Below are 26,745 nucleotides of genomic sequence, written 5' to 3'. Positions count from 1 at the left end.
AATCTCGGGCGGAGCAGGGCCTGATGGGAGAAAGGACCTGTGCTGCAATGTGCCTCTTCTGCTGAGCTCTGCCTGCCGGAGCTTCCCCCTGAACGTGGGACAGGCAGCTCTGCAGGCGCTCGGGGCTTCCGGGAGGGCTGGGGCTGGGTCAGGGCCTGCCTTCTCACCCTCGCTTAGCGGGGATTCCAGAACAGGCCCAACCCCTGCCCTCTTGCTCGCAACTCATACTTACCTGGCAGGGGAGCATCTGTGATCAACAAGGCAGATCTCCCAGGGTGAGGCTCATCCATTGCACATCGGATTTGCTGACCCCTGCGATGTCCCCAAATGCGGGATACTCGACTGCATTATTTCTGGTAGTGGGGGACTGCGTTCGCGCTATCCCCTGATTTATTGGTCAAAGAAAGAAAAAGTTTAGTGTGCAGAGTCAGCTTGTTTACACACGGAGCCCCTGGTCTTGCAGCAGAGTTTCTTAAGTCACGTGTGTGAGTAGGTAGCCTCTGAATGTTGCTGCAGTCCAGAGGGCCAGCATTCACTGGAGGGGTCAAGTGCACAGGCGCCTAGCACTGATCGGGCACGATCGGGCGTTGCCTTCACGGCGTTGCCGTGTCCTGCTGGGGAGCACCCCACCCAAGACGCTCTTGTTAAGCGGGGTGGCCTGTCGGCTCAGGAGGGCCATGGGCCCTGGGGGCCGACAGGCCAGTGGGCGCACTGCACCAGGCCTGCTCGCTATCCGACTGGGCCTGCAGGCTGGGGGCCAGGCCGGAATGTATGCAAATCTCGGGCGGAGCAGGGCCTGATGGGAGAAAGGACCTGTGCTGCAATGTGCCTCTTCTGCTGAGCTCTGCCTGCCGGAGCTTCCCCCTGAACGTGGGACAGGCAGCTCTGCAGGCGCTCGGGGCTTCCGGGAGGGCTGGGGCTGGGTCAGGGCCTGCCTTCTCACCCTCGCTTAGCGGGGATTCCAGAACAGGCCCAACCCCTGCCCTCTTGCTCGCAACTCATACTTACCTGGCAGGGGAGCATCTGTGATCAACAAGGCAGATCTCCCAGGGTGAGGCTCATCCATTGCACATCGGATTTGCTGACCCCTGCGATGTCCCCAAATGCGGGATACTCGACTGCATTATTTCTGGTAGTGGGGGACTGCGTTCGCGCTATCCCCTGATTTATTGGTCAAAGAAAGAAAAAGTTTAGTGTGCAGAGTCAGCTTGTTTACACACGGAGCCCCTGGTCTTGCAGCAGAGTTTCTTAAGTCACGTGTGTGAGTAGGTAGCCTCTGAATGTTGCTGCAGTCCAGAGGGCCAGCATTCACTGGAGGGGTCAAGTGCACAGGCGCCTAGCACCGATCGGGCACGATCGGGCGTTGCCTTCACGGCGTTGCCGTGTCCTGCTGGGGAGCACCCCACCCAAGACGCTCTTGTTAAGCGGGGTGGCCTGTCGGCTCAGGAGGGCCATGGGCCCTGGGGGCCGACAGGCCAGTGGGCGCACTGCACCAGGCCTGCTCGCTATCCGACTGGGCCTGCAGGCTGGGGGCCAGGCCGGAATGTATGCAAATCTCGGGCGGAGCAGGGCCTGATGGGAGAAAGGACCTGTGCTGCAATGTGCCTCTTCTGCTGAGCTCTGCCTGCCGGAGCTTCCCCCTGAACGTGGGACAGGCAGCTCTGCAGGCGCTCGGGGCTTCCGGGAGGGCTGGGGCTGGGTCAGGGCCTGCCTTCTCACCCTCGCTTAGCGGGGATTCCAGAACAGGCCCAACCCCTGCCCTCTTGCTCGCAACTCATACTTACCTGGCAGGGGAGCATCTGTGATCAACAAGGCAGATCTCCCAGGGTGAGGCTCATCCATTGCACATCGGATTTGCTGACCCCTGCGATGTCCCCAAATGCGGGATACTCGACTGCATTATTTCTGGTAGTGGGGGACTGCGTTCGCGCTATCCCCTGATTTATTGGTCAAAGAAAGAAAAAGTTTAGTGTGCAGAGTCAGCTTGTTTACACACGGAGCCCCTGGTCTTGCAGCAGAGTTTCTTAAGTCACGTGTGTGAGTAGGTAGCCTCTGAATGTTGCTGCAGTCCAGAGGGCCAGCATTCACTGGAGGGGTCAAGTGCACAGGCGCCTAGCACCGATCGGGCACGATCGGGCGTTGCCTTCACGGCGTTGCCGTGTCCTGCTGGGGAGCACCCCACCCAAGACGCTCTTGTTAAGCGGGGTGGCCTGTCGGCTCAGGAGGGCCATGGGCCCTGTGGGCCGACAGGCCAGTGGGCGCACTGCACCAGGCCTGCTCGCTATCCGACTGGGCCTGCAGGCTGGGGGCCAGGCCGGAATGTATGCAAATCTCGGGCGGAGCAGGGCCTGATGGGAGAAAGGACCTGTGCTGCAATGTGCCTCTTCTGCTGAGCTCTGCCTGCCGGAGCTTCCCCCTGAACGTGGGACAGGCAGCTCTGCAGGCGCTCGGGGCTTCCGGGAGGGCTGGGGCTGGGTCAGGGCCTGCCTTCTCACCCTCGCTTAGCGGGGATTCCAGAACAGGCCCAACCCCTGCCCTCTTGCTCGCAACTCATACTTACCTGGCAGGGGAGCATCTGTGATCAACAAGGCAGATCTCCCAGGGTGAGGCTCATCCATTGCACATCGGATTTGCTGACCCCTGCGATGTCCCCAAATGCGGGATACTCGACTGCATTATTTCTGGTAGTGGGGGACTGCGTTCGCGCTATCCCCTGATTTATTGGTCAAAGAAAGAAAAAGTTTAGTGTGCAGAGTCAGCTTGTTTACACACGGAGCCCCTGGTCTTGCAGCAGAGTTTCTTAAGTCACGTGTGTGAGTAGGTAGCCTCTGAATGTTGCTGCAGTCCAGAGGGCCAGCATTCACTGGAGGGGTCAAGTGCACAGGCGCCTAGCACCGATCGGGCACGATCGGGCGTTGCCTTCACGGCGTTGCCGTGTCCTGCTGGGGAGCACCCCACCCAAGACGCTCTTGTTAAGCGGGGTGGCCTGTCGGCTCAGGAGGGCCATGGGCCCTGGGGGCCGACAGGCCAGTGGGCGCACTGCACCAGGCCTGCTCGCTATCCGACTGGGCCTGCAGGCTGGGGGCCAGGCCGGAATGTATGCAAATCTCGGGCGGAGCAGGGCCTGATGGGAGAAAGGACCTGTGCTGCAATGTGCCTCTTCTGCTGAGCTCTGCCTGCCGGAGCTTCCCCCTGAACGTGGGACAGGCAGCTCTGCAGGCGCTCGGGGCTTCCGGGAGGGCTGGGGCTGGGTCAGGGCCTGCCTTCTCACCCTCGCTTAGCGGGGATTCCAGAACAGGCCCAACCCCTGCCCTCTTGCTCGCAACTCATACTTACCTGGCAGGGGAGCATCTGTGATCAACAAGGCAGATCTCCCAGGGTGAGGCTCATCCATTGCACATCGGATTTGCTGACCCCTGCGATGTCCCCAAATGCGGGATACTCGACTGCATTATTTCTGGTAGTGGGGGACTGCGTTCGCGCTATCCCCTGATTTATTGGTCAAAGAAAGAAAAAGTTTAGTGTGCAGAGTCAGCTTGTTTACACACGGAGCCCCTGGTCTTGCAGCAGAGTTTCTTAAGTCACGTGTGTGAGTAGGTAGCCTCTGAATGTTGCTGCAGTCCAGAGGGCCAGCATTCACTGGAGGGGTCAAGTGCACAGGCGCCTAACCCCAGACTTGTGCGCCCCATGATATCAGGGGCCCCAGTAGTTCTTGAAGCCGCCCTGCCCCGCCCCGCCCGGGCTCTGTTATCACGGCCAGGCCCTCCAACCTTAAGAAGTCCCATCCAGCTCCTGGGGATTGGGGGGGGGGGGGGTTCACTGGCTACCAGCTGCCGCCGGCCCCGTCCGAGCACCGATCGGGCACGATCGGGCGTTGCCTTCACGGCGTTGCCGTGTCCTGCTGGGGAGCACCCCACCCAAGACGCTCTTGTTAAGCGGGGTGGCCTGTCGGCTCAGGAGGGCCATGGGCCCTGGGGGCCGACAGGCCAGTGGGCGCACTGCACCAGGCCTGCTCGCTATCCGACTGGGCCTGCAGGCTGGGGGCCAGGCCGGAATGTATGCAAATCTCGGGCGGAGCAGGGCCTGATGGGAGAAAGGACCTGTGCTGCAATGTGCCTCTTCTGCTGAGCTCTGCCTGCCGGAGCTTCCCCCTGAACGTGGGACAGGCAGCTCTGCAGGCGCTCGGGGCTTCCGGGAGGGCTGGGGCTGGGTCAGGGCCTGCCTTCTCACCCTCGCTTAGCGGGGATTCCAGAACAGGCCCAACCCCTGCCCTCTTGCTCGCAACTCATACTTACCTGGCAGGGGAGCATCTGTGATCAACAAGGCAGATCTCCCAGGGTGAGGCTCATCCATTGCACATCGGATTTGCTGACCCCTGCGATGTCCCCAAATGCGGGATACTCGACTGCATTATTTCTGGTAGTGGGGGACTGCGTTCGCGCTATCCCCTGATTTATTGGTCAAAGAAAGAAAAAGTTTAGTGTGCAGAGTCAGCTTGTTTACACACGGAGCCCCTGGTCTTGCAGCAGAGTTTCTTAAGTCACGTGTGTGAGTAGGTAGCCTCTGAATGTTGCTGCAGTCCAGAGGGCCAGCATTCACTGGAGGGGTCAAGTGCACAGGCGCCTAGCACCGATCGGGCACGATCGGGCGTTGCCTTCACGGCGTTGCCGTGTCCTGCTGGGGAGCACCCCACCCAAGACGCTCTTGTTAAGCGGGGTGGCCTGTCGGCTCAGGAGGGCCATGGGCCCTGGGGGCCGACAGGCCAGTGGGCGCACTGCACCAGGCCTGCTCGCTATCCGACTGGGCCTGCAGGCTGGGGGCCAGGCCGGAATGTATGCAAATCTCGGGCGGAGCAGGGCCTGATGGGAGAAAGGACCTGTGCTGCAATGTGCCTCTTCTGCTGAGCTCTGCCTGCCGGAGCTTCCCCCTGAACGTGGGACAGGCAGCTCTGCAGGCGCTCGGGGCTTCCGGGAGGGCTGGGGCTGGGTCAGGGCCTGCCTTCTCACCCTCGCTTAGCGGGGATTCCAGAACAGGCCCAACCCCTGCCCTCTTGCTCGCAACTCATACTTACCTGGCAGGGGAGCATCTGTGATCAACAAGGCAGATCTCCCAGGGTGAGGCTCATCCATTGCACATCGGATTTGCTGACCCCTGCGATGTCCCCAAATGCGGGATACTCGACTGCATTATTTCTGGTAGTGGGGGACTGCGTTCGCGCTATCCCCTGATTTATTGGTCAAAGAAAGAAAAAGTTTAGTGTGCAGAGTCAGCTTGTTTACACACGGAGCCCCTGGTCTTGCAGCAGAGTTTCTTAAGTCACGTGTGTGAGTAGGTAGCCTCTGAATGTTGCTGCAGTCCAGAGGGCCAGCATTCACTGGAGGGGTCAAGTGCACAGGCGCCTAGCACCGATCGGGCACGATCGGGCGTTGCCTTCACGGCGTTGCCGTGTCCTGCTGGGGAGCACCCCACCCAAGACGCTCTTGTTAAGCGGGGTGGCCTGTCGGCTCAGGAGGGCCATGGGCCCTGGGGGCCGACAGGCCAGTGGGCGCACTGCACCAGGCCTGCTCGCTATCCGACTGGGCCTGCAGGCTGGGGGCCAGGCCGGAATGTATGCAAATCTCGGGCGGAGCAGGGCCTGATGGGAGAAAGGACCTGTGCTGCAATGTGCCTCTTCTGCTGAGCTCTGCCTGCCGGAGCTTCCCCCTGAACGTGGGACAGGCAGCTCTGCAGGCGCTCGGGGCTTCCGGGAGGGCTGGGGCTGGGTCAGGGCCTGCCTTCTCACCCTCGCTTAGCGGGGATTCCAGAACAGGCCCAACCCCTGCCCTCTTGCTCGCAACTCATACTTACCTGGCAGGGGAGCATCTGTGATCAACAAGGCAGATCTCCCAGGGTGAGGCTCATCCATTGCACATCGGATTTGCTGACCCCTGCGATGTCCCCAAATGCGGGATACTCGACTGCATTATTTCTGGTAGTGGGGGACTGCGTTCGCGCTATCCCCTGATTTATTGGTCAAAGAAAGAAAAAGTTTAGTGTGCAGAGTCAGCTTGTTTACACACGGAGCCCCTGGTCTTGCAGCAGAGTTTCTTAAGTCACGTGTGTGAGTAGGTAGCCTCTGAATGTTGCTGCAGTCCAGAGGGCCAGCATTCACTGGAGGGGTCAAGTGCACAGGCGCCTAGCACCGATCGGGCACGATCGGGCGTTGCCTTCACGGCGTTGCCGTGTCCTGCTGGGGAGCACCCCACCCAAGACGCTCTTGTTAAGCGGGGTGGCCTGTCGGCTCAGGAGGGCCATGGGCCCTGGGGGCCGACAGGCCAGTGGGCGCACTGCACCAGGCCTGCTCGCTATCCGACTGGGCCTGCAGGCTGGGGGCCAGGCCGGAATGTATGCAAATCTCGGGCGGAGCAGGGCCTGATGGGAGAAAGGACCTGTGCTGCAATGTGCCTCTTCTGCTGAGCTCTGCCTGCCGGAGCTTCCCCCTGAACGTGGGACAGGCAGCTCTGCAGGCGCTCGGGGCTTCCGGGAGGGCTGGGGCTGGGTCAGGGCCTGCCTTCTCACCCTCGCTTAGCGGGGATTCCAGAACAGGCCCAACCCCTGCCCTCTTGCTCGCAACTCATACTTACCTGGCAGGGGAGCATCTGTGATCAACAAGGCAGATCTCCCAGGGTGAGGCTCATCCATTGCACATCGGATTTGCTGACCCCTGCGATGTCCCCAAATGCGGGATACTCGACTGCATTATTTCTGGTAGTGGGGGACTGCGTTCGCGCTATCCCCTGATTTATTGGTCAAAGAAAGAAAAAGTTTAGTGTGCAGAGTCAGCTTGTTTACACACGGAGCCCCTGGTCTTGCAGCAGAGTTTCTTAAGTCACGTGTGTGAGTAGGTAGCCTCTGAATGTTGCTGCAGTCCAGAGGGCCAGCATTCACTGGAGGGGTCAAGTGCACAGGCGCCTAGCACCGATCGGGCACGATCGGGCGTTGCCTTCACGGCGTTGCCGTGTCCTGCTGGGGAGCACCCCACCCAAGACGCTCTTGTTAAGCGGGGTGGCCTGTCGGCTCAGGAGGGCCATGGGCCCTGTGGGCCGACAGGCCAGTGGGCGCACTGCACCAGGCCTGCTCGCTATCCGACTGGGCCTGCAGGCTGGGGGCCAGGCCGGAATGTATGCAAATCTCGGGCGGAGCAGGGCCTGATGGGAGAAAGGACCTGTGCTGCAATGTGCCTCTTCTGCTGAGCTCTGCCTGCCGGAGCTTCCCCCTGAACGTGGGACAGGCAGCTCTGCAGGCGCTCGGGGCTTCCGGGAGGGCTGGGGCTGGGTCAGGGCCTGCCTTCTCACCCTCGCTTAGCGGGGATTCCAGAACAGGCCCAACCCCTGCCCTCTTGCTCGCAACTCATACTTACCTGGCAGGGGAGCATCTGTGATCAACAAGGCAGATCTCCCAGGGTGAGGCTCATCCATTGCACATCGGATTTGCTGACCCCTGCGATGTCCCCAAATGCGGGATACTCGACTGCATTATTTCTGGTAGTGGGGGACTGCGTTCGCGCTATCCCCTGATTTATTGGTCAAAGAAAGAAAAAGTTTAGTGTGCAGAGTCAGCTTGTTTACACACGGAGCCCCTGGTCTTGCAGCAGAGTTTCTTAAGTCACGTGTGTGAGTAGGTAGCCTCTGAATGTTGCTGCAGTCCAGAGGGCCAGCATTCACTGGAGGGGTCAAGTGCACAGGCGCCTAACCCCAGACTTGTGCGCCCCATGATATCAGGGGCCCCAGTAGTTCTTGAAGCCGCCCTGCCCCGCCCCGCCCGGGCTCTGTTATCACGGCCAGGCCCTCCAACCTTAAGAAGTCCCATCCAGCTCCTGGGGATTGGGGGGGGGGGGGGTTCACTGGCTACCAGCTGCCGCCGGCCCCGTCCGAGCACCGATCGGGCACGATCGGGCGTTGCCTTCACGGCGTTGCCGTGTCCTGCTGGGGAGCACCCCACCCAAGACGCTCTTGTTAAGCGGGGTGGCCTGTCGGCTCAGGAGGGCCATGGGCCCTGGGGGCCGACAGGCCAGTGGGCGCACTGCACCAGGCCTGCTCGCTATCCGACTGGGCCTGCAGGCTGGGGGCCAGGCCGGAATGTATGCAAATCTCGGGCGGAGCAGGGCCTGATGGGAGAAAGGACCTGTGCTGCAATGTGCCTCTTCTGCTGAGCTCTGCCTGCCGGAGCTTCCCCCTGAACGTGGGACAGGCAGCTCTGCAGGCGCTCGGGGCTTCCGGGAGGGCTGGGGCTGGGTCAGGGCCTGCCTTCTCACCCTCGCTTAGCGGGGATTCCAGAACAGGCCCAACCCCTGCCCTCTTGCTCGCAACTCATACTTACCTGGCAGGGGAGCATCTGTGATCAACAAGGCAGATCTCCCAGGGTGAGGCTCATCCATTGCACATCGGATTTGCTGACCCCTGCGATGTCCCCAAATGCGGGATACTCGACTGCATTATTTCTGGTAGTGGGGGACTGCGTTCGCGCTATCCCCTGATTTATTGGTCAAAGAAAGAAAAAGTTTAGTGTGCAGAGTCAGCTTGTTTACACACGGAGCCCCTGGTCTTGCAGCAGAGTTTCTTAAGTCACGTGTGTGAGTAGGTAGCCTCTGAATGTTGCTGCAGTCCAGAGGGCCAGCATTCACTGGAGGGGTCAAGTGCACAGGCGCCTAGCACCGATCGGGCACGATCGGGCGTTGCCTTCACGGCGTTGCCGTGTCCTGCTGGGGAGCACCCCACCCAAGACGCTCTTGTTAAGCGGGGTGGCCTGTCGGCTCAGGAGGGCCATGGGCCCTGGGGGCCGACAGGCCAGTGGGCGCACTGCACCAGGCCTGCTCGCTATCCGACTGGGCCTGCAGGCTGGGGGCCAGGCCGGAATGTATGCAAATCTCGGGCGGAGCAGGGCCTGATGGGAGAAAGGACCTGTGCTGCAATGTGCCTCTTCTGCTGAGCTCTGCCTGCCGGAGCTTCCCCCTGAACGTGGGACAGGCAGCTCTGCAGGCGCTCGGGGCTTCCGGGAGGGCTGGGGCTGGGTCAGGGCCTGCCTTCTCACCCTCGCTTAGCGGGGATTCCAGAACAGGCCCAACCCCTGCCCTCTTGCTCGCAACTCATACTTACCTGGCAGGGGAGCATCTGTGATCAACAAGGCAGATCTCCCAGGGTGAGGCTCATCCATTGCACATCGGATTTGCTGACCCCTGCGATGTCCCCAAATGCGGGATACTCGACTGCATTATTTCTGGTAGTGGGGGACTGCGTTCGCGCTATCCCCTGATTTATTGGTCAAAGAAAGAAAAAGTTTAGTGTGCAGAGTCAGCTTGTTTACACACGGAGCCCCTGGTCTTGCAGCAGAGTTTCTTAAGTCACGTGTGTGAGTAGGTAGCCTCTGAATGTTGCTGCAGTCCAGAGGGCCAGCATTCACTGGAGGGGTCAAGTGCACAGGCGCCTAGCACCGATCGGGCACGATCGGGCGTTGCCTTCACGGCGTTGCCGTGTCCTGCTGGGGAGCACCCCACCCAAGACGCTCTTGTTAAGCGGGGTGGCCTGTCGGCTCAGGAGGGCCATGGGCCCTGGGGGCCGACAGGCCAGTGGGCGCACTGCACCAGGCCTGCTCGCTATCCGACTGGGCCTGCAGGCTGGGGGCCAGGCCGGAATGTATGCAAATCTCGGGCGGAGCAGGGCCTGATGGGAGAAAGGACCTGTGCTGCAATGTGCCTCTTCTGCTGAGCTCTGCCTGCCGGAGCTTCCCCCTGAACGTGGGACAGGCAGCTCTGCAGGCGCTCGGGGCTTCCGGGAGGGCTGGGGCTGGGTCAGGGCCTGCCTTCTCACCCTCGCTTAGCGGGGATTCCAGAACAGGCCCAACCCCTGCCCTCTTGCTCGCAACTCATACTTACCTGGCAGGGGAGCATCTGTGATCAACAAGGCAGATCTCCCAGGGTGAGGCTCATCCATTGCACATCGGATTTGCTGACCCCTGCGATGTCCCCAAATGCGGGATACTCGACTGCATTATTTCTGGTAGTGGGGGACTGCGTTCGCGCTATCCCCTGATTTATTGGTCAAAGAAAGAAAAAGTTTAGTGTGCAGAGTCAGCTTGTTTACACACGGAGCCCCTGGTCTTGCAGCAGAGTTTCTTAAGTCACGTGTGTGAGTAGGTAGCCTCTGAATGTTGCTGCAGTCCAGAGGGCCAGCATTCACTGGAGGGGTCAAGTGCACAGGCGCCTAGCACCGATCGGGCACGATCGGGCGTTGCCTTCACGGCGTTGCCGTGTCCTGCTGGGGAGCACCCCACCCAAGACGCTCTTGTTAAGCGGGGTGGCCTGTCGGCTCAGGAGGGCCATGGGCCCTGGGGGCCGACAGGCCAGTGGGCGCACTGCACCAGGCCTGCTCGCTATCCGACTGGGCCTGCAGGCTGGGGGCCAGGCCGGAATGTATGCAAATCTCGGGCGGAGCAGGGCCTGATGGGAGAAAGGACCTGTGCTGCAATGTGCCTCTTCTGCTGAGCTCTGCCTGCCGGAGCTTCCCCCTGAACGTGGGACAGGCAGCTCTGCAGGCGCTCGGGGCTTCCGGGAGGGCTGGGGCTGGGTCAGGGCCTGCCTTCTCACCCTCGCTTAGCGGGGATTCCAGAACAGGCCCAACCCCTGCCCTCTTGCTCGCAACTCATACTTACCTGGCAGGGGAGCATCTGTGATCAACAAGGCAGATCTCCCAGGGTGAGGCTCATCCATTGCACATCGGATTTGCTGACCCCTGCGATGTCCCCAAATGCGGGATACTCGACTGCATTATTTCTGGTAGTGGGGGACTGCGTTCGCGCTATCCCCTGATTTATTGGTCAAAGAAAGAAAAAGTTTAGTGTGCAGAGTCAGCTTGTTTACACACGGAGCCCCTGGTCTTGCAGCAGAGTTTCTTAAGTCACGTGTGTGAGTAGGTAGCCTCTGAATGTTGCTGCAGTCCAGAGGGCCAGCATTCACTGGAGGGGTCAAGTGCACAGGCGCCTAGCACCGATCGGGCACGATCGGGCGTTGCCTTCACGGCGTTGCCGTGTCCTGCTGGGGAGCACCCCACCCAAGACGCTCTTGTTAAGCGGGGTGGCCTGTCGGCTCAGGAGGGCCATGGGCCCTGGGGGCCGACAGGCCAGTGGGCGCACTGCACCAGGCCTGCTCGCTATCCGACTGGGCCTGCAGGCTGGGGGCCAGGCCGGAATGTATGCAAATCTCGGGCGGAGCAGGGCCTGATGGGAGAAAGGACCTGTGCTGCAATGTGCCTCTTCTGCTGAGCTCTGCCTGCCGGAGCTTCCCCCTGAACGTGGGACAGGCAGCTCTGCAGGCGCTCGGGGCTTCCGGGAGGGCTGGGGCTGGGTCAGGGCCTGCCTTCTCACCCTCGCTTAGCGGGGATTCCAGAACAGGCCCAACCCCTGCCCTCTTGCTCGCAACTCATACTTACCTGGCAGGGGAGCATCTGTGATCAACAAGGCAGATCTCCCAGGGTGAGGCTCATCCATTGCACATCGGATTTGCTGACCCCTGCGATGTCCCCAAATGCGGGATACTCGACTGCATTATTTCTGGTAGTGGGGGACTGCGTTCGCGCTATCCCCTGATTTATTGGTCAAAGAAAGAAAAAGTTTAGTGTGCAGAGTCAGCTTGTTTACACACGGAGCCCCTGGTCTTGCAGCAGAGTTTCTTAAGTCACGTGTGTGAGTAGGTAGCCTCTGAATGTTGCTGCAGTCCAGAGGGCCAGCATTCACTGGAGGGGTCAAGTGCACAGGCGCCTAGCACCGATCGGGCACGATCGGGCGTTGCCTTCACGGCGTTGCCGTGTCCTGCTGGGGAGCACCCCACCCAAGACGCTCTTGTTAAGCGGGGTGGCCTGTCGGCTCAGGAGGGCCATGGGCCCTGGGGGCCGACAGGCCAGTGGGCGCACTGCACCAGGCCTGCTCGCTATCCGACTGGGCCTGCAGGCTGGGGGCCAGGCCGGAATGTATGCAAATCTCGGGCGGAGCAGGGCCTGATGGGAGAAAGGACCTGTGCTGCAATGTGCCTCTTCTGCTGAGCTCTGCCTGCCGGAGCTTCCCCCTGAACGTGGGACAGGCAGCTCTGCAGGCGCTCGGGGCTTCCGGGAGGGCTGGGGCTGGGTCAGGGCCTGCCTTCTCACCCTCGCTTAGCGGGGATTCCAGAACAGGCCCAACCCCTGCCCTCTTGCTCGCAACTCATACTTACCTGGCAGGGGAGCATCTGTGATCAACAAGGCAGATCTCCCAGGGTGAGGCTCATCCATTGCACATCGGATTTGCTGACCCCTGCGATGTCCCCAAATGCGGGATACTCGACTGCATTATTTCTGGTAGTGGGGGACTGCGTTCGCGCTATCCCCTGATTTATTGGTCAAAGAAAGAAAAAGTTTAGTGTGCAGAGTCAGCTTGTTTACACACGGAGCCCCTGGTCTTGCAGCAGAGTTTCTTAAGTCACGTGTGTGAGTAGGTAGCCTCTGAATGTTGCTGCAGTCCAGAGGGCCAGCATTCACTGGAGGGGTCAAGTGCACAGGCGCCTAACCCCAGACTTGTGCGCCCCATGATATCAGGGGCCCCAGTAGTTCTTGAAGCCGCCCTGCCCCGCCCCGCCCGGGCTCTGTTATCACGGCCAGGCCCTCCAACCTTAAGAAGTCCCATCCAGCTCCTGGGGATTGGGGGGGGGGGGGGTTCACTGGCTACCAGCTGCCGCCGGCCCCGTCCGAGCACCGATCGGGCACGATCGGGCGTTGCCTTCACGGCGTTGCCGTGTCCTGCTGGGGAGCACCCCACCCAAGACGCTCTTGTTAAGCGGGGTGGCCTGTCGGCTCAGGAGGGCCATGGGCCCTGGGGGCCGACAGGCCAGTGGGCGCACTGCACCAGGCCTGCTCGCTATCCGACTGGGCCTGCAGGCTGGGGGCCAGGCCGGAATGTATGCAAATCTCGGGCGGAGCAGGGCCTGATGGGAGAAAGGACCTGTGCTGCAATGTGCCTCTTCTGCTGAGCTCTGCCTGCCGGAGCTTCCCCCTGAACGTGGGACAGGCAGCTCTGCAGGCGCTCGGGGCTTCCGGGAGGGCTGGGGCTGGGTCAGGGCCTGCCTTCTCACCCTCGCTTAGCGGGGATTCCAGAACAGGCCCAACCCCTGCCCTCTTGCTCGCAACTCATACTTACCTGGCAGGGGAGCATCTGTGATCAACAAGGCAGATCTCCCAGGGTGAGGCTCATCCATTGCACATCGGATTTGCTGACCCCTGCGATGTCCCCAAATGCGGGATACTCGACTGCATTATTTCTGGTAGTGGGGGACTGCGTTCGCGCTATCCCCTGATTTATTGGTCAAAGAAAGAAAAAGTTTAGTGTGCAGAGTCAGCTTGTTTACACACGGAGCCCCTGGTCTTGCAGCAGAGTTTCTTAAGTCACGTGTGTGAGTAGGTAGCCTCTGAATGTTGCTGCAGTCCAGAGGGCCAGCATTCACTGGAGGGGTCAAGTGCACAGGCGCCTAGCACCGATCGGGCACGATCGGGCGTTGCCTTCACGGCGTTGCCGTGTCCTGCTGGGGAGCACCCCACCCAAGACGCTCTTGTTAAGCGGGGTGGCCTGTCGGCTCAGGAGGGCCATGGGCCCTGGGGGCCGACAGGCCAGTGGGCGCACTGCACCAGGCCTGCTCGCTATCCGACTGGGCCTGCAGGCTGGGGGCCAGGCCGGAATGTATGCAAATCTCGGGCGGAGCAGGGCCTGATGGGAGAAAGGACCTGTGCTGCAATGTGCCTCTTCTGCTGAGCTCTGCCTGCCGGAGCTTCCCCCTGAACGTGGGACAGGCAGCTCTGCAGGCGCTCGGGGCTTCCGGGAGGGCTGGGGCTGGGTCAGGGCCTGCCTTCTCACCCTCGCTTAGCGGGGATTCCAGAACAGGCCCAACCCCTGCCCTCTTGCTCGCAACTCATACTTACCTGGCAGGGGAGCATCTGTGATCAACAAGGCAGATCTCCCAGGGTGAGGCTCATCCATTGCACATCGGATTTGCTGACCCCTGCGATGTCCCCAAATGCGGGATACTCGACTGCATTATTTCTGGTAGTGGGGGACTGCGTTCGCGCTATCCCCTGATTTATTGGTCAAAGAAAGAAAAAGTTTAGTGTGCAGAGTCAGCTTGTTTACACACGGAGCCCCTGGTCTTGCAGCAGAGTTTCTTAAGTCACGTGTGTGAGTAGGTAGCCTCTGAATGTTGCTGCAGTCCAGAGGGCCAGCATTCACTGGAGGGGTCAAGTGCACAGGCGCCTAGCACCGATCGGGCACGATCGGGCGTTGCCTTCACGGCGTTGCCGTGTCCTGCTGGGGAGCACCCCACCCAAGACGCTCTTGTTAAGCGGGGTGGCCTGTCGGCTCAGGAGGGCCATGGGCCCTGGGGGCCGACAGGCCAGTGGGCGCACTGCACCAGGCCTGCTCGCTATCCGACTGGGCCTGCAGGCTGGGGGCCAGGCCGGAATGTATGCAAATCTCGGGCGGAGCAGGGCCTGATGGGAGAAAGGACCTGTGCTGCAATGTGCCTCTTCTGCTGAGCTCTGCCTGCCGGAGCTTCCCCCTGAACGTGGGACAGGCAGCTCTGCAGGCGCTCGGGGCTTCCGGGAGGGCTGGGGCTGGGTCAGGGCCTGCCTTCTCACCCTCGCTTAGCGGGGATTCCAGAACAGGCCCAACCCCTGCCCTCTTGCTCGCAACTCATACTTACCTGGCAGGGGAGCATCTGTGATCAACAAGGCAGATCTCCCAGGGTGAGGCTCATCCATTGCACATCGGATTTGCTGACCCCTGCGATGTCCCCAAATGCGGGATACTCGACTGCATTATTTCTGGTAGTGGGGGACTGCGTTCGCGCTATCCCCTGATTTATTGGTCAAAGAAAGAAAAAGTTTAGTGTGCAGAGTCAGCTTGTTTACACACGGAGCCCCTGGTCTTGCAGCAGAGTTTCTTAAGTCACGTGTGTGAGTAGGTAGCCTCTGAATGTTGCTGCAGTCCAGAGGGCCAGCATTCACTGGAGGGGTCAAGTGCACAGGCGCCTAGCACCGATCGGGCACGATCGGGCGTTGCCTTCACGGCGTTGCCGTGTCCTGCTGGGGAGCACCCCACCCAAGACGCTCTTGTTAAGCGGGGTGGCCTGTCGGCTCAGGAGGGCCATGGGCCCTGGGGGCCGACAGGCCAGTGGGCGCACTGCACCAGGCCTGCTCGCTATCCGACTGGGCCTGCAGGCTGGGGGCCAGGCCGGAATGTATGCAAATCTCGGGCGGAGCAGGGCCTGATGGGAGAAAGGACCTGTGCTGCAATGTGCCTCTTCTGCTGAGCTCTGCCTGCCGGAGCTTCCCCCTGAACGTGGGACAGGCAGCTCTGCAGGCGCTCGGGGCTTCCGGGAGGGCTGGGGCTGGGTCAGGGCCTGCCTTCTCACCCTCGCTTAGCGGGGATTCCAGAACAGGCCCAACCCCTGCCCTCTTGCTCGCAACTCATACTTACCTGGCAGGGGAGCATCTGTGATCAACAAGGCAGATCTCCCAGGGTGAGGCTCATCCATTGCACATCGGATTTGCTGACCCCTGCGATGTCCCCAAATGCGGGATACTCGACTGCATTATTTCTGGTAGTGGGGGACTGCGTTCGCGCTATCCCCTGATTTATTGGTCAAAGAAAGAAAAAGTTTAGTGTGCAGAGTCAGCTTGTTTACACACGGAGCCCCTGGTCTTGCAGCAGAGTTTCTTAAGTCACGTGTGTGAGTAGGTAGCCTCTGAATGTTGCTGCAGTCCAGAGGGCCAGCATTCACTGGAGGGGTCAAGTGCACAGGCGCCTAGCACCGATCGGGCACGATCGGGCGTTGCCTTCACGGCGTTGCCGTGTCCTGCTGGGGAGCACCCCACCCAAGACGCTCTTGTTAAGCGGGGTGGCCTGTCGGCTCAGGAGGGCCATGGGCCCTGTGGGCCGACAGGCCAGTGGGCGCACTGCACCAGGCCTGCTCGCTATCCGACTGGGCCTGCAGGCTGGGGGCCAGGCCGGAATGTATGCAAATCTCGGGCGGAGCAGGGCCTGATGGGAGAAAGGACCTGTGCTGCAATGTGCCTCTTCTGCTGAGCTCTGCCTGCCGGAGCTTCCCCCTGAACGTGGGACAGGCAGCTCTGCAGGCGCTCGGGGCTTCCGGGAGGGCTGGGGCTGGGTCAGGGCCTGCCTTCTCACCCTCGCTTAGCGGGGATTCCAGAACAGGCCCAACCCCTGCCCTCTTGCTCGCAACTCATACTTACCTGGCAGGGGAGCATCTGTGATCAACAAGGCAGATCTCCCAGGGTGAGGCTCATCCATTGCACATCGGATTTGCTGACCCCTGCGATGTCCCCAAATGCGGGATACTCGACTGCATTATTTCTGGTAGTGGGGGACTGCGTTCGCGCTATCCCCTGATTTATTGGTCAAAGAAAGAAAAAGTTTAGTGTGCAGAGTCAGCTTGTTTACACACGGAGCCCCTGGTCTTGCAGCAGAGTTTCTTAAGTCACGTGTGTGAGTAGGTAGCCTCTGAATGTTGCTGCAGTCCAGAGGGCCAGCATTCACTGGAGGGGTCAAGTGCACAGGCGCCTAGCACCGATCGGGCACGATCGGGCGTTGCCTTCACGGCGTTGCCGTGTCCTGCTGGGGAGCACCCCACCCAAGACGCTCTTGTTAAGCGGGGTGGCCTGTCGGCTCAGGAGGGCCATGGGCCCTGGGGGCCGACAGGCCAGTGGGCGCACTGCACCAGGCCTGCTCGCTATCCGACTGGGCCTGCAGGCTGGGGGCCAGGCCGGAATGTATGCAAATCTCGGGCGGAGCAGGGCCTGATGGGAGAAAGGACCTGTGCTGCAATGTGCCTCTTCTGCTGAGCTCTGCCTGCCGGAGCTTCCCCCTGAACGTGGGACAGGCAGCTCTGCAGGCGCTCGGGGCTTCCGGGAGGGCTGGGGCTGGGTCAGGGCCTGCCTTCTCACCCTCGCTTAGCGGGGATTCCAGAACAGGCCCAACCCCTGCCCTCTTGCTCGCAACTCATACTTACCTGGCAGGGGAGCATCTGTGATCAACAAGGCAGATCTCCCAGGGTGAGGCTCATCCATTGCACATCGGATTTGCTGACCCCTGCGATGTCCCCAAATGCGGGATACTCGACTGCATTATTTCTGGTAGTGGGGGACTGCGTTCGCGCTATCCCCTGATTTATTGGTCAAAGAAAGAAAAAGTTTAGTGTGCAGAGTCAGCTTGTTTACACACGGAGCCCCTGGTCTTGCAGCAGAGTTTCTTAAGTCACGTGTGTGAGTAGGTAGCCTCTGAATGTTGCTGCAGTCCAGAGGGCCAGCATTCACTGGAGGGGTCAAGTGCACAGGCGCCTAACCCCAGACTTGTGCGCCCCATGATATCAGGGGCCCCAGTAGTTCTTGAAGCCGCCCTGCCCCGCCCCGCCCGGGCTCTGTTATCACGGCCAGGCCCTCCAACCTTAAGAAGTCCCATCCAGCTCCTGGGGATTGGGGGGGGGGGGGGTTCACTGGCTACCAGCTGCCGCCGGCCCCGTCCGAGCACCGATCGGGCACGATCGGGCGTTGCCTTCACGGCGTTGCCGTGTCCTGCTGGGGAGCACCCCACCCAAGACGCTCTTGTTAAGCGGGGTGGCCTGTCGGCTCAGGAGGGCCATGGGCCCTGGGGGCCGACAGGCCAGTGGGCGCACTGCACCAGGCCTGCTCGCTATCCGACTGGGCCTGCAGGCTGGGGGCCAGGCCGGAATGTATGCAAATCTCGGGCGGAGCAGGGCCTGATGGGAGAAAGGACCTGTGCTGCAATGTGCCTCTTCTGCTGAGCTCTGCCTGCCGGAGCTTCCCCCTGAACGTGGGACAGGCAGCTCTGCAGGCGCTCGGGGCTTCCGGGAGGGCTGGGGCTGGGTCAGGGCCTGCCTTCTCACCCTCGCTTAGCGGGGATTCCAGAACAGGCCCAACCCCTGCCCTCTTGCTCGCAACTCATACTTACCTGGCAGGGGAGCATCTGTGATCAACAAGGCAGATCTCCCAGGGTGAGGCTCATCCATTGCACATCGGATTTGCTGACCCCTGCGATGTCCCCAAATGCGGGATACTCGACTGCATTATTTCTGGTAGTGGGGGACTGCGTTCGCGCTATCCCCTGATTTATTGGTCAAAGAAAGAAAAAGTTTAGTGTGCAGAGTCAGCTTGTTTACACACGGAGCCCCTGGTCTTGCAGCAGAGTTTCTTAAGTCACGTGTGTGAGTAGGTAGCCTCTGAATGTTGCTGCAGTCCAGAGGGCCAGCATTCACTGGAGGGGTCAAGTGCACAGGCGCCTAGCACCGATCGGGCACGATCGGGCGTTGCCTTCACGGCGTTGCCGTGTCCTGCTGGGGAGCACCCCACCCAAGACGCTCTTGTTAAGCGGGGTGGCCTGTCGGCTCAGGAGGGCCATGGGCCCTGGGGGCCGACAGGCCAGTGGGCGCACTGCACCAGGCCTGCTCGCTATCCGACTGGGCCTGCAGGCTGGGGGCCAGGCCGGAATGTATGCAAATCTCGGGCGGAGCAGGGCCTGATGGGAGAAAGGACCTGTGCTGCAATGTGCCTCTTCTGCTGAGCTCTGCCTGCCGGAGCTTCCCCCTGAACGTGGGACAGGCAGCTCTGCAGGCGCTCGGGGCTTCCGGGAGGGCTGGGGCTGGGTCAGGGCCTGCCTTCTCACCCTCGCTTAGCGGGGATTCCAGAACAGGCCCAACCCCTGCCCTCTTGCTCGCAACTCATACTTACCTGGCAGGGGAGCATCTGTGATCAACAAGGCAGATCTCCCAGGGTGAGGCTCATCCATTGCACATCGGATTTGCTGACCCCTGCGATGTCCCCAAATGCGGGATACTCGACTGCATTATTTCTGGTAGTGGGGGACTGCGTTCGCGCTATCCCCTGATTTATTGGTCAAAGAAAGAAAAAGTTTAGTGTGCAGAGTCAGCTTGTTTACACACGGAGCCCCTGGTCTTGCAGCAGAGTTTCTTAAGTCACGTGTGTGAGTAGGTAGCCTCTGAATGTTGCTGCAGTCCAGAGGGCCAGCATTCACTGGAGGGGTCAAGTGCACAGGCGCCTAGCACCGATCGGGCACGATCGGGCGTTGCCTTCACGGCGTTGCCGTGTCCTGCTGGGGAGCACCCCACCCAAGACGCTCTTGTTAAGCGGGGTGGCCTGTCGGCTCAGGAGGGCCATGGGCCCTGGGGGCCGACAGGCCAGTGGGCGCACTGCACCAGGCCTGCTCGCTATCCGACTGGGCCTGCAGGCTGGGGGCCAGGCCGGAATGTATGCAAATCTCGGGCGGAGCAGGGCCTGATGGGAGAAAGGACCTGTGCTGCAATGTGCCTCTTCTGCTGAGCTCTGCCTGCCGGAGCTTCCCCCTGAACGTGGGACAGGCAGCTCTGCAGGCGCTCGGGGCTTCCGGGAGGGCTGGGGCTGGGTCAGGGCCTGCCTTCTCACCCTCGCTTAGCGGGGATTCCAGAACAGGCCCAACCCCTGCCCTCTTGCTCGCAACTCATACTTACCTGGCAGGGGAGCATCTGTGATCAACAAGGCAGATCTCCCAGGGTGAGGCTCATCCATTGCACATCGGATTTGCTGACCCCTGCGATGTCCCCAAATGCGGGATACTCGACTGCATTATTTCTGGTAGTGGGGGACTGCGTTCGCGCTATCCCCTGATTTATTGGTCAAAGAAAGAAAAAGTTTAGTGTGCAGAGTCAGCTTGTTTACACACGGAGCCCCTGGTCTTGCAGCAGAGTTTCTTAAGTCACGTGTGTGAGTAGGTAGCCTCTGAATGTTGCTGCAGTCCAGAGGGCCAGCATTCACTGGAGGGGTCAAGTGCACAGGCGCCTAGCACCGATCGGGCACGATCGGGCGTTGCCTTCACGGCGTTGCCGTGTCCTGCTGGGGAGCACCCCACCCAAGACGCTCTTGTTAAGCGGGGTGGCCTGTCGGCTCAGGAGGGCCATGGGCCCTGGGGGCCGACAGGCCAGTGGGCGCACTGCACCAGGCCTGCTCGCTATCCGACTGGGCCTGCAGGCTGGGGGCCAGGCCGGAATGTATGCAAATCTCGGGCGGAGCAGGGCCTGATGGGAGAAAGGACCTGTGCTGCAATGTGCCTCTTCTGCTGAGCTCTGCCTGCCGGAGCTTCCCCCTGAACGTGGGACAGGCAGCTCTGCAGGCGCTCGGGGCTTCCGGGAGGGCTGGGGCTGGGTCAGGGCCTGCCTTCTCACCCTCGCTTAGCGGGGATTCCAGAACAGGCCCAACCCCTGCCCTCTTGCTCGCAACTCATACTTACCTGGCAGGGGAGCATCTGTGATCAACAAGGCAGATCTCCCAGGGTGAGGCTCATCCATTGCACATCGGATTTGCTGACCCCTGCGATGTCCCCAAATGCGGGATACTCGACTGCATTATTTCTGGTAGTGGGGGACTGCGTTCGCGCTATCCCCTGATTTATTGGTCAAAGAAAGAAAAAGTTTAGTGTGCAGAGTCAGCTTGTTTACACACGGAGCCCCTGGTCTTGCAGCAGAGTTTCTTAAGTCACGTGTGTGAGTAGGTAGCCTCTGAATGTTGCTGCAGTCCAGAGGGCCAGCATTCACTGGAGGGGTCAAGTGCACAGGCGCCTAGCACCGATCGGGCACGATCGGGCGTTGCCTTCACGGCGTTGCCGTGTCCTGCTGGGGAGCACCCCACCCAAGACGCTCTTGTTAAGCGGGGTGGCCTGTCGGCTCAGGAGGGCCATGGGCCCTGTGGGCCGACAGGCCAGTGGGCGCACTGCACCAGGCCTGCTCGCTATCCGACTGGGCCTGCAGGCTGGGGGCCAGGCCGGAATGTATGCAAATCTCGGGCGGAGCAGGGCCTGATGGGAGAAAGGACCTGTGCTGCAATGTGCCTCTTCTGCTGAGCTCTGCCTGCCGGAGCTTCCCCCTGAACGTGGGACAGGCAGCTCTGCAGGCGCTCGGGGCTTCCGGGAGGGCTGGGGCTGGGTCAGGGCCTGCCTTCTCACCCTCGCTTAGCGGGGATTCCAGAACAGGCCCAACCCCTGCCCTCTTGCTCGCAACTCATACTTACCTGGCAGGGGAGCATCTGTGATCAACAAGGCAGATCTCCCAGGGTGAGGCTCATCCATTGCACATCGGATTTGCTGACCCCTGCGATGTCCCCAAATGCGGGATACTCGACTGCATTATTTCTGGTAGTGGGGGACTGCGTTCGCGCTATCCCCTGATTTATTGGTCAAAGAAAGAAAAAGTTTAGTGTGCAGAGTCAGCTTGTTTACACACGGAGCCCCTGGTCTTGCAGCAGAGTTTCTTAAGTCACGTGTGTGAGTAGGTAGCCTCTGAATGTTGCTGCAGTCCAGAGGGCCAGCATTCACTGGAGGGGTCAAGTGCACAGGCGCCTAGCACCGATCGGGCACGATCGGGCGTTGCCTTCACGGCGTTGCCGTGTCCTGCTGGGGAGCACCCCACCCAAGACGCTCTTGTTAAGCGGGGTGGCCTGTCGGCTCAGGAGGGCCATGGGCCCTGGGGGCCGACAGGCCAGTGGGCGCACTGCACCAGGCCTGCTCGCTATCCGACTGGGCCTGCAGGCTGGGGGCCAGGCCGGAATGTATGCAAATCTCGGGCGGAGCAGGGCCTGATGGGAGAAAGGACCTGTGCTGCAATGTGCCTCTTCTGCTGAGCTCTGCCTGCCGGAGCTTCCCCCTGAACGTGGGACAGGCAGCTCTGCAGGCGCTCGGGGCTTCCGGGAGGGCTGGGGCTGGGTCAGGGCCTGCCTTCTCACCCTCGCTTAGCGGGGATTCCAGAACAGGCCCAACCCCTGCCCTCTTGCTCGCAACTCATACTTACCTGGCAGGGGAGCATCTGTGATCAACAAGGCAGATCTCCCAGGGTGAGGCTCATCCATTGCACATCGGATTTGCTGACCCCTGCGATGTCCCCAAATGCGGGATACTCGACTGCATTATTTCTGGTAGTGGGGGACTGCGTTCGCGCTATCCCCTGATTTATTGGTCAAAGAAAGAAAAAGTTTAGTGTGCAGAGTCAGCTTGTTTACACACGGAGCCCCTGGTCTTGCAGCAGAGTTTCTTAAGTCACGTGTGTGAGTAGGTAGCCTCTGAATGTTGCTGCAGTCCAGAGGGCCAGCATTCACTGGAGGGGTCAAGTGCACAGGCGCCTAACCCCAGACTTGTGCGCCCCATGATATCAGGGGCCCCAGTAGTTCTTGAAGCCGCCCTGCCCCGCCCCGCCCGGGCTCTGTTATCACGGCCAGGCCCTCCAACCTTAAGAAGTCCCATCCAGCTCCTGGGGATTGGGGGGGGGGGGGGTTCACTGGCTACCAGCTGCCGCCGGCCCCGTCCGAGCACCGATCGGGCACGATCGGGCGTTGCCTTCACGGCGTTGCCGTGTCCTGCTGGGGAGCACCCCACCCAAGACGCTCTTGTTAAGCGGGGTGGCCTGTCGGCTCAGGAGGGCCATGGGCCCTGGGGGCCGACAGGCCAGTGGGCGCACTGCACCAGGCCTGCTCGCTATCCGACTGGGCCTGCAGGCTGGGGGCCAGGCCGGAATGTATGCAAATCTCGGGCGGAGCAGGGCCTGATGGGAGAAAGGACCTGTGCTGCAATGTGCCTCTTCTGCTGAGCTCTGCCTGCCGGAGCTTCCCCCTGAACGTGGGACAGGCAGCTCTGCAGGCGCTCGGGGCTTCCGGGAGGGCTGGGGCTGGGTCAGGGCCTGCCTTCTCACCCTCGCTTAGCGGGGATTCCAGAACAGGCCCAACCCCTGCCCTCTTGCTCGCAACTCATACTTACCTGGCAGGGGAGCATCTGTGATCAACAAGGCAGATCTCCCAGGGTGAGGCTCATCCATTGCACATCGGATTTGCTGACCCCTGCGATGTCCCCAAATGCGGGATACTCGACTGCATTATTTCTGGTAGTGGGGGACTGCGTTCGCGCTATCCCCTGATTTATTGGTCAAAGAAAGAAAAAGTTTAGTGTGCAGAGTCAGCTTGTTTACACACGGAGCCCCTGGTCTTGCAGCAGAGTTTCTTAAGTCACGTGTGTGAGTAGGTAGCCTCTGAATGTTGCTGCAGTCCAGAGGGCCAGCATTCACTGGAGGGGTCAAGTGCACAGGCGCCTAGCACCGATCGGGCACGATCGGGCGTTGCCTTCACGGCGTTGCCGTGTCCTGCTGGGGAGCACCCCACCCAAGACGCTCTTGTTAAGCGGGGTGGCCTGTCGGCTCAGGAGGGCCATGGGCCCTGGGGGCCGACAGGCCAGTGGGCGCACTGCACCAGGCCTGCTCGCTATCCGACTGGGCCTGCAGGCTGGGGGCCAGGCCGGAATGTATGCAAATCTCGGGCGGAGCAGGGCCTGATGGGAGAAAGGACCTGTGCTGCAATGTGCCTCTTCTGCTGAGCTCTGCCTGCCGGAGCTTCCCCCTGAACGTGGGACAGGCAGCTCTGCAGGCGCTCGGGGCTTCCGGGAGGGCTGGGGCTGGGTCAGGGCCTGCCTTCTCACCCTCGCTTAGCGGGGATTCCAGAACAGGCCCAACCCCTGCCCTCTTGCTCGCAACTCATACTTACCTGGCAGGGGAGCATCTGTGATCAACAAGGCAGATCTCCCAGGGTGAGGCTCATCCATTGCACATCGGATTTGCTGACCCCTGCGATGTCCCCAAATGCGGGATACTCGACTGCATTATTTCTGGTAGTGGGGGACTGCGTTCGCGCTATCCCCTGATTTATTGGTCAAAGAAAGAAAAAGTTTAGTGTGCAGAGTCAGCTTGTTTACACACGGAGCCCCTGGTCTTGCAGCAGAGTTTCTTAAGTCACGTGTGTGAGTAGGTAGCCTCTGAATGTTGCTGCAGTCCAGAGGGCCAGCATTCACTGGAGGGGTCAAGTGCACAGGCGCCTAGCACCGATCGGGCACGATCGGGCGTTGCCTTCACGGCGTTGCCGTGTCCTGCTGGGGAGCACCCCACCCAAGACGCTCTTGTTAAGCGGGGTGGCCTGTCGGCTCAGGAGGGCCATGGGCCCTGGGGGCCGACAGGCCAGTGGGCGCACTGCACCAGGCCTGCTCGCTATCCGACTGGGCCTGCAGGCTGGGGGCCAGGCCGGAATGTATGCAAATCTCGGGCGGAGCAGGGCCTGATGGGAGAAAGGACCTGTGCTGCAATGTGCCTCTTCTGCTGAGCTCTGCCTGCCGGAGCTTCCCCCTGAACGTGGGACAGGCAGCTCTGCAGGCGCTCGGGGCTTCCGGGAGGGCTGGGGCTGGGTCAGGGCCTGCCTTCTCACCCTCGCTTAGCGGGGATTCCAGAACAGGCCCAACCCCTGCCCTCTTGCTCGCAACTCATACTTACCTGGCAGGGGAGCATCTGTGATCAACAAGGCAGATCTCCCAGGGTGAGGCTCATCCATTGCACATCGGATTTGCTGACCCCTGCGATGTCCCCAAATGCGGGATACTCGACTGCATTATTTCTGGTAGTGGGGGACTGCGTTCGCGCTATCCCCTGATTTATTGGTCAAAGAAAGAAAAAGTTTAGTGTGCAGAGTCAGCTTGTTTACACACGGAGCCCCTGGTCTTGCAGCAGAGTTTCTTAAGTCACGTGTGTGAGTAGGTAGCCTCTGAATGTTGCTGCAGTCCAGAGGGCCAGCATTCACTGGAGGGGTCAAGTGCACAGGCGCCTAGCACCGATCGGGCACGATCGGGCGTTGCCTTCACGGCGTTGCCGTGTCCTGCTGGGGAGCACCCCACCCAAGACGCTCTTGTTAAGCGGGGTGGCCTGTCGGCTCAGGAGGGCCATGGGCCCTGGGGGCCGACAGGCCAGTGGGCGCACTGCACCAGGCCTGCTCGCTATCCGACTGGGCCTGCAGGCTGGGGGCCAGGCCGGAATGTATGCAAATCTCGGGCGGAGCAGGGCCTGATGGGAGAAAGGACCTGTGCTGCAATGTGCCTCTTCTGCTGAGCTCTGCCTGCCGGAGCTTCCCCCTGAACGTGGGACAGGCAGCTCTGCAGGCGCTCGGGGCTTCCGGGAGGGCTGGGGCTGGGTCAGGGCCTGCCTTCTCACCCTCGCTTAGCGGGGATTCCAGAACAGGCCCAACCCCTGCCCTCTTGCTCGCAACTCATACTTACCTGGCAGGGGAGCATCTGTGATCAACAAGGCAGATCTCCCAGGGTGAGGCTCATCCATTGCACATCGGATTTGCTGACCCCTGCGATGTCCCCAAATGCGGGATACTCGACTGCATTATTTCTGGTAGTGGGGGACTGCGTTCGCGCTATCCCCTGATTTATTGGTCAAAGAAAGAAAAAGTTTAGTGTGCAGAGTCAGCTTGTTTACACACGGAGCCCCTGGTCTTGCAGCAGAGTTTCTTAAGTCACGTGTGTGAGTAGGTAGCCTCTGAATGTTGCTGCAGTCCAGAGGGCCAGCATTCACTGGAGGGGTCAAGTGCACAGGCGCCTAGCACCGATCGGGCACGATCGGGCGTTGCCTTCACGGCGTTGCCGTGTCCTGCTGGGGAGCACCCCACCCAAGACGCTCTTGTTAAGCGGGGTGGCCTGTCGGCTCAGGAGGGCCATGGGCCCTGGGGGCCGACAGGCCAGTGGGCGCACTGCACCAGGCCTGCTCGCTATCCGACTGGGCCTGCAGGCTGGGGGCCAGGCCGGAATGTATGCAAATCTCGGGCGGAGCAGGGCCTGATGGGAGAAAGGACCTGTGCTGCAATGTGCCTCTTCTGCTGAGCTCTGCCTGCCGGAGCTTCCCCCTGAACGTGGGACAGGCAGCTCTGCAGGCGCTCGGGGCTTCCGGGAGGGCTGGGGCTGGGTCAGGGCCTGCCTTCTCACCCTCGCTTAGCGGGGATTCCAGAACAGGCCCAACCCCTGCCCTCTTGCTCGCAACTCATACTTACCTGGCAGGGGAGCATCTGTGATCAACAAGGCAGATCTCCCAGGGTGAGGCTCATCCATTGCACATCGGATTTGCTGACCCCTGCGATGTCCCCAAATGCGGGATACTCGACTGCATTATTTCTGGTAGTGGGGGACTGCGTTCGCGCTATCCCCTGATTTATTGGTCAAAGAAAGAAAAAGTTTAGTGTGCAGAGTCAGCTTGTTTACACACGGAGCCCCTGGTCTTGCAGCAGAGTTTCTTAAGTCACGTGTGTGAGTAGGTAGCCTCTGAATGTTGCTGCAGTCCAGAGGGCCAGCATTCACTGGAGGGGTCAAGTGCACAGGCGCCTAGCACCGATCGGGCACGATCGGGCGTTGCCTTCACGGCGTTGCCGTGTCCTGCTGGGGAGCACCCCACCCAAGACGCTCTTGTTAAGCGGGGTGGCCTGTCGGCTCAGGAGGGCCATGGGCCCTGGGGGCCGACAGGCCAGTGGGCGCACTGCACCAGGCCTGCTCGCTATCCGACTGGGCCTGCAGGCTGGGGGCCAGGCCGGAATGTATGCAAATCTCGGGCGGAGCAGGGCCTGATGGGAGAAAGGACCTGTGCTGCAATGTGCCTCTTCTGCTGAGCTCTGCCTGCCGGAGCTTCCCCCTGAACGTGGGACAGGCAGCTCTGCAGGCGCTCGGGGCTTCCGGGAGGGCTGGGGCTGGGTCAGGGCCTGCCTTCTCACCCTCGCTTAGCGGGGATTCCAGAACAGGCCCAACCCCTGCCCTCTTGCTCGCAAC

General features: G+C 61.0%; 33 non-coding genes across 33 annotated transcripts; all 33 read left to right on the top strand.

Annotated features, from left to right (window-relative positions):
• The first annotated feature begins 224 nt into the window (after window positions 1-224).
• Window positions 225-388, top strand: LOC138499237 (U1 spliceosomal RNA). The gene has a single exon (XR_011279260.1). It is a non-coding gene; the product is annotated as a U1 spliceosomal RNA (small nuclear RNA).
• Window positions 389-1,000: 612 nt separating this feature from the next.
• On the top strand, window positions 1,001-1,164 carry LOC138499236 (U1 spliceosomal RNA). Its single transcript, XR_011279259.1, has one exon. It is a non-coding gene; the product is annotated as a U1 spliceosomal RNA (small nuclear RNA).
• Window positions 1,165-1,776: 612 nt separating this feature from the next.
• LOC138499234 (U1 spliceosomal RNA) lies at window positions 1,777-1,940 on the top strand. Its single transcript, XR_011279257.1, has one exon. It is a non-coding gene; the product is annotated as a U1 spliceosomal RNA (small nuclear RNA).
• A 612-nt stretch (window positions 1,941-2,552) lies between these two features.
• Window positions 2,553-2,716, top strand: LOC138499233 (U1 spliceosomal RNA). The gene has a single exon (XR_011279256.1). It is a non-coding gene; the product is annotated as a U1 spliceosomal RNA (small nuclear RNA).
• Window positions 2,717-3,328: 612 nt separating this feature from the next.
• Window positions 3,329-3,492, top strand: LOC138499232 (U1 spliceosomal RNA). The gene has a single exon (XR_011279255.1). It is a non-coding gene; the product is annotated as a U1 spliceosomal RNA (small nuclear RNA).
• Window positions 3,493-4,287: 795 nt separating this feature from the next.
• Window positions 4,288-4,451, top strand: LOC138499231 (U1 spliceosomal RNA). Its single transcript, XR_011279254.1, has one exon. It is a non-coding gene; the product is annotated as a U1 spliceosomal RNA (small nuclear RNA).
• A 612-nt stretch (window positions 4,452-5,063) lies between these two features.
• Window positions 5,064-5,227, top strand: LOC138499230 (U1 spliceosomal RNA). Its single transcript, XR_011279253.1, has one exon. It is a non-coding gene; the product is annotated as a U1 spliceosomal RNA (small nuclear RNA).
• Window positions 5,228-5,839: 612 nt separating this feature from the next.
• On the top strand, window positions 5,840-6,003 carry LOC138499229 (U1 spliceosomal RNA). The gene has a single exon (XR_011279252.1). It is a non-coding gene; the product is annotated as a U1 spliceosomal RNA (small nuclear RNA).
• A 612-nt stretch (window positions 6,004-6,615) lies between these two features.
• LOC138499228 (U1 spliceosomal RNA) lies at window positions 6,616-6,779 on the top strand. Its single transcript, XR_011279251.1, has one exon. It is a non-coding gene; the product is annotated as a U1 spliceosomal RNA (small nuclear RNA).
• A 612-nt stretch (window positions 6,780-7,391) lies between these two features.
• On the top strand, window positions 7,392-7,555 carry LOC138499226 (U1 spliceosomal RNA). Its single transcript, XR_011279250.1, has one exon. It is a non-coding gene; the product is annotated as a U1 spliceosomal RNA (small nuclear RNA).
• Window positions 7,556-8,350: 795 nt separating this feature from the next.
• Window positions 8,351-8,514, top strand: LOC138499225 (U1 spliceosomal RNA). The gene has a single exon (XR_011279249.1). It is a non-coding gene; the product is annotated as a U1 spliceosomal RNA (small nuclear RNA).
• A 612-nt stretch (window positions 8,515-9,126) lies between these two features.
• On the top strand, window positions 9,127-9,290 carry LOC138499224 (U1 spliceosomal RNA). Its single transcript, XR_011279248.1, has one exon. It is a non-coding gene; the product is annotated as a U1 spliceosomal RNA (small nuclear RNA).
• A 612-nt stretch (window positions 9,291-9,902) lies between these two features.
• LOC138499222 (U1 spliceosomal RNA) lies at window positions 9,903-10,066 on the top strand. The gene has a single exon (XR_011279246.1). It is a non-coding gene; the product is annotated as a U1 spliceosomal RNA (small nuclear RNA).
• Window positions 10,067-10,678: 612 nt separating this feature from the next.
• LOC138499221 (U1 spliceosomal RNA) lies at window positions 10,679-10,842 on the top strand. Its single transcript, XR_011279245.1, has one exon. It is a non-coding gene; the product is annotated as a U1 spliceosomal RNA (small nuclear RNA).
• Window positions 10,843-11,454: 612 nt separating this feature from the next.
• LOC138499220 (U1 spliceosomal RNA) lies at window positions 11,455-11,618 on the top strand. The gene has a single exon (XR_011279244.1). It is a non-coding gene; the product is annotated as a U1 spliceosomal RNA (small nuclear RNA).
• Window positions 11,619-12,230: 612 nt separating this feature from the next.
• Window positions 12,231-12,394, top strand: LOC138499219 (U1 spliceosomal RNA). Its single transcript, XR_011279243.1, has one exon. It is a non-coding gene; the product is annotated as a U1 spliceosomal RNA (small nuclear RNA).
• A 795-nt stretch (window positions 12,395-13,189) lies between these two features.
• LOC138499218 (U1 spliceosomal RNA) lies at window positions 13,190-13,353 on the top strand. Its single transcript, XR_011279242.1, has one exon. It is a non-coding gene; the product is annotated as a U1 spliceosomal RNA (small nuclear RNA).
• A 612-nt stretch (window positions 13,354-13,965) lies between these two features.
• On the top strand, window positions 13,966-14,129 carry LOC138499217 (U1 spliceosomal RNA). The gene has a single exon (XR_011279241.1). It is a non-coding gene; the product is annotated as a U1 spliceosomal RNA (small nuclear RNA).
• Window positions 14,130-14,741: 612 nt separating this feature from the next.
• Window positions 14,742-14,905, top strand: LOC138499215 (U1 spliceosomal RNA). The gene has a single exon (XR_011279240.1). It is a non-coding gene; the product is annotated as a U1 spliceosomal RNA (small nuclear RNA).
• Window positions 14,906-15,517: 612 nt separating this feature from the next.
• On the top strand, window positions 15,518-15,681 carry LOC138499214 (U1 spliceosomal RNA). The gene has a single exon (XR_011279239.1). It is a non-coding gene; the product is annotated as a U1 spliceosomal RNA (small nuclear RNA).
• A 612-nt stretch (window positions 15,682-16,293) lies between these two features.
• On the top strand, window positions 16,294-16,457 carry LOC138499213 (U1 spliceosomal RNA). The gene has a single exon (XR_011279238.1). It is a non-coding gene; the product is annotated as a U1 spliceosomal RNA (small nuclear RNA).
• Window positions 16,458-17,069: 612 nt separating this feature from the next.
• LOC138499212 (U1 spliceosomal RNA) lies at window positions 17,070-17,233 on the top strand. Its single transcript, XR_011279237.1, has one exon. It is a non-coding gene; the product is annotated as a U1 spliceosomal RNA (small nuclear RNA).
• A 795-nt stretch (window positions 17,234-18,028) lies between these two features.
• LOC138499210 (U1 spliceosomal RNA) lies at window positions 18,029-18,192 on the top strand. Its single transcript, XR_011279235.1, has one exon. It is a non-coding gene; the product is annotated as a U1 spliceosomal RNA (small nuclear RNA).
• A 612-nt stretch (window positions 18,193-18,804) lies between these two features.
• LOC138499209 (U1 spliceosomal RNA) lies at window positions 18,805-18,968 on the top strand. Its single transcript, XR_011279234.1, has one exon. It is a non-coding gene; the product is annotated as a U1 spliceosomal RNA (small nuclear RNA).
• A 612-nt stretch (window positions 18,969-19,580) lies between these two features.
• LOC138499208 (U1 spliceosomal RNA) lies at window positions 19,581-19,744 on the top strand. Its single transcript, XR_011279233.1, has one exon. It is a non-coding gene; the product is annotated as a U1 spliceosomal RNA (small nuclear RNA).
• A 612-nt stretch (window positions 19,745-20,356) lies between these two features.
• Window positions 20,357-20,520, top strand: LOC138499207 (U1 spliceosomal RNA). The gene has a single exon (XR_011279232.1). It is a non-coding gene; the product is annotated as a U1 spliceosomal RNA (small nuclear RNA).
• Window positions 20,521-21,132: 612 nt separating this feature from the next.
• Window positions 21,133-21,296, top strand: LOC138499206 (U1 spliceosomal RNA). The gene has a single exon (XR_011279231.1). It is a non-coding gene; the product is annotated as a U1 spliceosomal RNA (small nuclear RNA).
• A 612-nt stretch (window positions 21,297-21,908) lies between these two features.
• LOC138499204 (U1 spliceosomal RNA) lies at window positions 21,909-22,072 on the top strand. Its single transcript, XR_011279230.1, has one exon. It is a non-coding gene; the product is annotated as a U1 spliceosomal RNA (small nuclear RNA).
• Window positions 22,073-22,867: 795 nt separating this feature from the next.
• LOC138499203 (U1 spliceosomal RNA) lies at window positions 22,868-23,031 on the top strand. The gene has a single exon (XR_011279229.1). It is a non-coding gene; the product is annotated as a U1 spliceosomal RNA (small nuclear RNA).
• A 612-nt stretch (window positions 23,032-23,643) lies between these two features.
• LOC138499202 (U1 spliceosomal RNA) lies at window positions 23,644-23,807 on the top strand. Its single transcript, XR_011279228.1, has one exon. It is a non-coding gene; the product is annotated as a U1 spliceosomal RNA (small nuclear RNA).
• Window positions 23,808-24,419: 612 nt separating this feature from the next.
• Window positions 24,420-24,583, top strand: LOC138499201 (U1 spliceosomal RNA). Its single transcript, XR_011279227.1, has one exon. It is a non-coding gene; the product is annotated as a U1 spliceosomal RNA (small nuclear RNA).
• A 612-nt stretch (window positions 24,584-25,195) lies between these two features.
• LOC138499200 (U1 spliceosomal RNA) lies at window positions 25,196-25,359 on the top strand. Its single transcript, XR_011279226.1, has one exon. It is a non-coding gene; the product is annotated as a U1 spliceosomal RNA (small nuclear RNA).
• A 612-nt stretch (window positions 25,360-25,971) lies between these two features.
• Window positions 25,972-26,135, top strand: LOC138499198 (U1 spliceosomal RNA). Its single transcript, XR_011279224.1, has one exon. It is a non-coding gene; the product is annotated as a U1 spliceosomal RNA (small nuclear RNA).
• Window positions 26,136-26,745: the final 610 nt, after the last annotated feature.

Source organism: Ambystoma mexicanum, chromosome 5q (genome assembly GCF_040938575.1).
Source record: "Ambystoma mexicanum isolate Mex_15411 chromosome 5q, UKY_AmexF1_1, whole genome shotgun sequence".
Classification (NCBI taxonomy): Eukaryota; Metazoa; Chordata; class Amphibia; order Caudata; family Ambystomatidae; genus Ambystoma; species Ambystoma mexicanum.
Note: the sequence above shows the minus strand (reverse complement) of the source record. Positions and strands in the feature narration are given on the sequence as shown.